Genomic DNA, 7,177 nt, shown 5'->3' with positions numbered 1-7,177 from the left:
TTCAGAGCCTAGGAGTTGTGATGCTGCTCCGACTATGTAAGGGCATCCCCAGCCAGCCTGCTTCAGCCCCAGGGAGCATGTCCTCAAGGGCCTCCTCACCATTGCAGTGCTTTCAGAGAGCAAGGGAGGTGTGCTCAGGTGGCTCCTTTTGGTGAAAAGGGACAGACATAATTTCTTGGCATCCTTATGTCAAAACTGGTTTTATTTGTGGAAACAAGGAAATACTGAAGTGCCAAAGTACTCCAGAATGAGCCCTTGATGTGCAGTCCTGATGTTTGTGTCTTCTCTGGCTCATAGTCAGCCCTCTGCCCTTTCTAACAGAGTATCCTTGAACTCAGCCACGTTTTGGGACCTCAGTTTCTCTTCTGTCATCTACCATCCCACGAGCAGGGGCTTGCTGGTTGCAGCTAACCGAGCGAAGAGAGCCCATGAGAAGGCACATCCATCTCTCAACTGTCGCTCCAGAGCAAGGGTTCAGAAGCAGGTGGTTTATTTGGGAGTTGATCCAGAGACACCAGCAAGGAGAAAGAAAGCAGGTGGAGCAGGGAGAGAATGCATACAAGAAAGGTTTCTCTGTGGGCTACTGGAGCTTAAGCTCTCAGGGTAACTCTGGGAGATAGTAGAAATGTGTCTCACGATGACTGTGGCCTGGGGAAAGGAGACAGAGATTGTTCCTGGGTGCAGCTGTGTATGATCCTGCTGAGGACTGCTCCTGGGTGATCAGAACTTCCTTCAGCCAGACACACAGGAGGGTCAGCACTCTACAGTTCCAGAAAATTGCCTGTGGTGGATGTGCAGACGCTGGAGGGTGAGAGCTGGCTAGAGCTCTCTGGTATGGGAATTCTGAAGGCTGTGGTAAGGTACATACCACCTTTCAGAAAAACATCCTCAGGATCCCTCGGTCTTCTCTACAGCACCTGGCACACTAACATAAAACAAGAAGCACATTTCAAGGTAAAGGACTGCACTCCCGGCAGGCCTTCTGACTTTGAACTCTCCCCATCAAACTTTCCATGGTCGGAACTCACTCCTCCACCTGAGGAGAACACTCACATTGATTTTGTAAAACCTCCTTCTTTGATCCTTATTATTTGGGTTAGATTGTCTCCACCATCAGTTTCAAAAGAGATCACTTGGCCAAGGCCTAAAAGGCAGGTGTGAAAATGAACGCTCTTTTGCAACCCAGAACTCTGTGTTCACTGTCAGTTTTGATACACATAAGAAAGAACATGAGGTAGGAATGGTGGTCCATGTATTTAATTCCAGCAGTCAAGAGGCAGAGACAGGGGAATCTCTGGTGGTGTGAGGCTAGCCTAGTCTACATGGCGAGTTCCAGGCCAGGTATTTAGAATGAAATTGGTTCTAAGGAGACTTTATAATTCAAAACATTGGTAAGAAAACGAAGACATACAAGATGAATGTTCTAATTTGTGTACAATAAATGAAAATTCCCTTCTTAGAAGGCTTGTCTTAGGGGGCTGGAGAGATGGCTCAGAGGTTAAGAGCAGCAGGTCCTGAGTTCAATTCCCAGCAACCACATGATGACTCACAACCATCTGTAATGAAATCCGGTGCCTTCTTCTGGCCTGTAAGCATACATACAGGCAGAACACTGTATAAATAATACATACATACATACATACATACATACATACATAAATCTTTAAAAAAAGACTTGTCTTGAACATGAAGTCAAGAATTAAAGATACCTCTCTTGCTATGAAAGGATGTTTGTTTCAATGTAGTAAGTGACACATTGTTAATTTAAACCTGCTGTGTTTTCAGAAAGAGAGACTCTATAGCAAGTCACTATGTGTCACTCTTAGCTACTGGTTAAAAGATGAGCACATGTCAAAAGCTAAGCTCATACTCCATTAGATGAAGAACACTAAGTTCTTTGTGCTACGGTGACTAGTGATTCTATGGATGGAGTGAGCTTGAATGTGGCAGGAACTGTGTACAGTCATGATGGCAACATCAGAGAGGACCGCTGAGGTGAGGAAACAGGGAGACCCCACCTGACTACTTGAGTGCCTACATCCAGCTATACTTGGAGCCCATTTTAGTCTTGAATGCCTCAGTTATAGGATCATTAATTAAAAACTTCTCTGCCTCTCAGACATTCTCCCACACACTGTCACATGTTCACACACATGACTTTCTTTCATATACAGATAAACACACTCAAACACCTTCCCTCCAACACACACCTGTCGGATGTCGTTAAAGTCCTGTGTTACTGTTCTGAGGAGAAGCAAACATTGCTAACAACCCAAGTAATAAAATAACTGAGAAGATGACCTGTGCTCCATCTGCTCTACTCCTCCTTAGGAAAGAGAGGCACATGCGCTATCATCTTTTCGTTTTGCAGCCTGCACACAGACTGAAATCAAGCAATCTTTATTTGTCACTTCCCTTGACAGTGAGAGCACGCTGGGCACAGGCTTCCACTTTCTGGAGAGCCCAAAAGCTCGGGCACAGCTCTGAGGTGTCCATGGTCCTCCCAGCCTAGGCCTGGGCCCCATCAAAGCCCCAAACAAGGAGAACACTAGGCCACACACTAAGGTGTTAATGAGAATTTTAAACTCAACCAACGTGTTTGTTGTTGGTGCACCACTGACATTTTTTGTTTTTCTGTCACTGTTCAACTTGTCACATAAGCTTGACAAGCAAAGTGCTATCCTGGAGCCAATGTAAGGTGAAAGGAGAAAACTCACTCCACAAAATTGTCCATTGACCTCAAATCATGCACCATGGTGTGTGCGCACACACATGTACACACACACACACACACACACACACACACACACACACACACACATGCACATAAATAATTTAATTGAGGTAAAGGATTTATAATAAAAGAACTGCCCATGGGGGTACTTGCTTGTCTGTATTTTACTGTACCCCAATATGAACCTTTGTAACGACCATCAACCAAGCATCTATGGGGCAGTATCACTGTCAACCCAGGACGTCCTTCACATGGTTGCCGTCAGCAGAGCCTGCTCCCCATCATTGTCTCAGAAAGACATTGTGTCCCAACAACACCCCCACACTCTGTGCTTGGAACGCTCTACAGAAAACAAATTTCACAGTGCCATGATCACAGTTTAGTATCTCAGATGCCCTTTCTAAATTCAGAGTGAGTATTAACTGTTAAGACTAATGTGTTTAGGGGATGAGGGGGCTGATATCAGAGGCTGGAAGAGGTACCTCGCAACTTCACCTGACGAAACGTTTTTGGCCTGCTGCCTAGTTCACAATCAGATGGCTCTGGGCCTCAGCATGAAGGAAGAAAATGCTTGCTGTAATTAATTCTGGCTTTCGTAGGATTCAGGTGTTTCAGACTGGCCTATTTTTTGTGTCCCTGCTCTCTTACGGAGAACCTTAAAGAGAATTCTTTATGTTGAACAGGAATCATATTTATCACATCTAGAACAAAGACTCACTAATTCCTTGATTCCTTGCTTCACAGACTGAAAGAACAAAAATACGAAAGGTTTAGGGTGCAGTCACAAAACACTGAGTGTTGTTTCTTTAGACAAGCCCCTCTATCATGGCATCCATGTGTACACACTGCCCTGTCCCCCCAGTTAGAGGATGGCCAGCCTTGTTTCTGTTTCTATTTAGCAGATGATGAATTAGAAATCAGGATCTTGAGTATGTTATGCACAATCTCCACCAGGAGGGACACCCCAGCCCCCAGAGGCTTAGGTCCCTAATTCCTGGGCCACTGTAGGGTATAGACCAGGTGCACTCACAGAAGTTACAGCAAAACCTCTCACTAAATCCGGGGTGACCACGGTACCACTTGCTAGCCCCTAATCAGGTACAAACCAAGTTTTGTTTCCTGAATCCCCCAGAGTAACTTCTCAATCTGGCTCCACAGGGGCAGTCCCTGTGTCCTTTCTTCTGTGAAGACATTTCCAGTGGCCTCGGGCTAGCCACAGCTGCAATTTCAACCCATCTTACTTCCTGTTTCTCAGCCAGAACTCAGTTCAAATTCCCTGTTTCCTGGTCCTATTCTGGCCTACTTAAAAGTGTTGTGTCTTTCCTTTCTCCTGACCTGTTGAAGATCTCTGAGGATCTGAACCTGTGTCTACCCTCACATGTGACCTGGTATGTGACAGTGGCATAGCATCTCCAGAATGGTAGGGCCCTTCTCTGACTCCAGTGCTGGCTTTTGACTTGACTGTTGAACTTCATCTGTTATGGAATATCAGAGAACATTCTCTGCACCTTTTCAGTGCCTGGAACAGACAGCAGCGCTGACTCCATAGTGATCTCCTTTCTGAACCAAAGGAGCCAGAAGCATATGCCCCATCCCGAGAAAGCACCTGAACCCAGTGTGTCATGTGGTGGAGCCCTGAGATAGGATGATGAGATGGCACTGGCTCGGCTCGCACAAGACAGGCAGACAAGACCGTCCTCATAGGTTTGGAGTCAGCTGCGCCTGAGTTCTACCCCAGCTTGCTGTGGACTCTGTTTATTGCAGCATAAACACAGCGAGTAATGAGACCTTTTAAACCCAGTCTTCTCATCAGTTAAATGAGACTAATAATAATTCTACATTGGAGAACATTTTAGTGATGCCTATATTTTTGAAAAGCTATTTCCAAACCTTGGAACATTTCATTTTAGAGTAATCACTTTCAAAATCCAGTTTTCCCCTTAAGTTTGAATACACAACCTGTAGTAAGAGTTGAATCATTTAAAGCCTACACCGAATACTCTGTACTCATAATCAGTAAACCAAGACCTACAGGCCACATACAGCCTATTGGCTGTTTACATAAATGAAGTTTTATTAGAACATAGACATGTCCATTCACTCATATATTGCTCAGGACTGATTCTCAATGTAAATGGTAGCGTTGAGCGGTGGGAACAGAAATCGCATAGCCTGAAAAGTATAACATACTTGCCACCATGGGGCTGGAGAGATGGCTCAGTGGTTAAGAGTGCTTGCTGTTATTCCAGGAGACCTCAGTGCAGTTTCCCACATGCATGTCCTGTGGCCCATGACCACCTGAAACTCCAGCTCCCAAGGACCTCAAAGCCCATTCTGGCCTCCAAGGATACCTGCATACATGTGGCATATGCTCACACTGGCATATGCTCACACAGACTCATACACTTAAATAATAAAAATAAGTCTTTAGCTTTGGGTGGTGGCATTTGCCTTTGATCCCAGCACTCAGGAGGCAGAGGGAGGTGGATCTTTGTGAGTTTGAGGCCAGCCTGGTCTATATGGTAAGTTCTAGGTCAATATAGGCTGTGCAGTGAAACCCTATCTCAGCACTAATAGTAAAATAAAAATCTTTTTTTAAATGCTATCTGTCCTTTACTGAAAATGTTTACTAGTCTCTATCCTTTATCATATGAGTCAGGTCTTACAAATTGTCAATTTATAAACGACACATTCTCATGTGAGTTTGGCTGACCCGGCCATGCCTGTGCACAGGTGTGTCTTATCATGATACTTGAACCTCAGTCAGGTGCAAATGCTCTGGAGCCTTGACCCCCTTCACTTTATGTGTTTTCCAGTCAGTCTTCTCCTGTCGATTCCTATCCTCTGGCTATTTGCCAAGAGGATAGAGTTGGATTACTCTCTTTACCCAAACTGGTCACTTTCCAAGGACCCAATCAAGCTCTGTGTCACCAGAAGGGCTCTACTGCACTCTTGCCAGAAGCTACTTCTTGGGGAACTTAGTCAGTGACTTTTGTTTATGCCTCTAGGATGCCAGAGATGATTTCAATCCGAAATTAATTACTTTCTTTCTGGCAGGATCTCATGTATCCCAGGCTGGCCTTGAACTCTCTATGTAGAGGATTATCTTGTACTTCTGATCCTCCTATCTTTATCTCCTGGTGCTGGAGTTATAGGAGCATCCTGTTTGCCCACACTGGGGATTGAACCCAGGGCCTCATTCATGCCTTACAAGCACTCCACCAGCTGAGCTATACCCTTCTGCATACTTTTTTTGTATCATGATAATTATAATACCTGACAGGAACAACTCCGGGGAAGAAAGATTTTTTTCTGTCTCATGGTCTCCCAGAATTCAGTCCATCCTGATGGTCAAAGGCATAGCAAACCAGTTCAGTTAGTGGCAGTGGGCACACGAGATGCAGGTTGTTGGCATCATGGTAGACCAGGGACCAGAAGCCAGGGCTTTAAAGACCCACCTTCAGTTACCTAGTTCTACAGGGCCCCGCCTTCTAGAAACTCCACAGACTCCCAACATAGTGCCACCAGCTGGGAAACAAAACATGAGCTTGTGTGGAACATTTCAGGTTGAAATCATAACAACTTCTTGGATTTTCAGAATCTCCAGGAAGGTAGGTAGTATCTGGTGGGCAAGACACCATGTCTTGTGGTACCCCTTGTGGTTTTCTCTATTCCTCTTGTCACAAAGTTCTGTGTCACCTCAGGAGATGCAGAGGTAGTTGCGAATACCTTTGAGCTGGCTACAGTGATAGCCTTTGCCTTTCTGTCACTTTCTCTCCCTAGTCAGTAGGCTCTGCTCTTCACTTGGACAAATACCCCCTTCATCTCAGTTCAAACAAACAACAGACAAAAAAGCTCATGTTTTTCTTTAGCTTCATCTTCTCTCTCATGCTCTACCCTCCTGGTTTTGCTTTTCCCATCTCCTTCCTGCGGCACTCCATCCCGTCTTTCTTTCCTTTCTGTCTACTCATTCCTTTCTCCCTGTTTCTGCTCTGTGCCCTCTCCTCCCGCTTGGCCTTCATCTTTTCTCTTGGCTCCTGTCTGTCTCAGTTTGGTACACCGTGGCAATGACATGAATCTTACATAAACTTTTATAGGAATTATATGCTACTTTACTTTCTTTGCTTATGTGAAAAGTAAGTGATCTTAATGGTTAATGTGTCTTTAAGGAAAAACAACTCTAAATTAATTACACAGTTTTCCTTTAGGGGATGTATTTAAAAAAGATTATCCACCCACACTGTATGACTAGTTAGAAATAAATAATTGAAACAAGATACAATCATCACAGAGTGATTGTGAACACTGGTAATGTCTTGTGAAGGAGTATTTGTTGTTTGCCTGTTCTATGTGTAGACAGGCCCAAATTAACCGTTCGGGCCATGGAACAAAAACCTCCTGCATAGGCAGTTTTGTTTGACTCATAAATCTGAGTGATTTTCC

General features: G+C 44.6%; 1 pseudogene; it reads left to right on the top strand.

Annotated features, from left to right (window-relative positions):
- The first annotated feature begins 1,128 nt into the window (after window positions 1-1,128).
- Window positions 1,129-1,232, top strand: LOC128108093 (uncharacterized; annotated as a pseudogene).
- The last annotated feature ends 5,945 nt before the right edge of the window (window positions 1,233-7,177 follow it).

This window comes from Peromyscus californicus, unplaced genomic scaffold, assembly GCF_007827085.1.
Source record: "Peromyscus californicus insignis strain IS unplaced genomic scaffold, ASM782708v3 Scaffold_12__1_contigs__length_115047231, whole genome shotgun sequence".
NCBI classification, from domain to species: Eukaryota; Metazoa; Chordata; class Mammalia; order Rodentia; family Cricetidae; genus Peromyscus; species Peromyscus californicus.
This window is presented reverse-complemented; position numbering and strand designations above follow the sequence as displayed.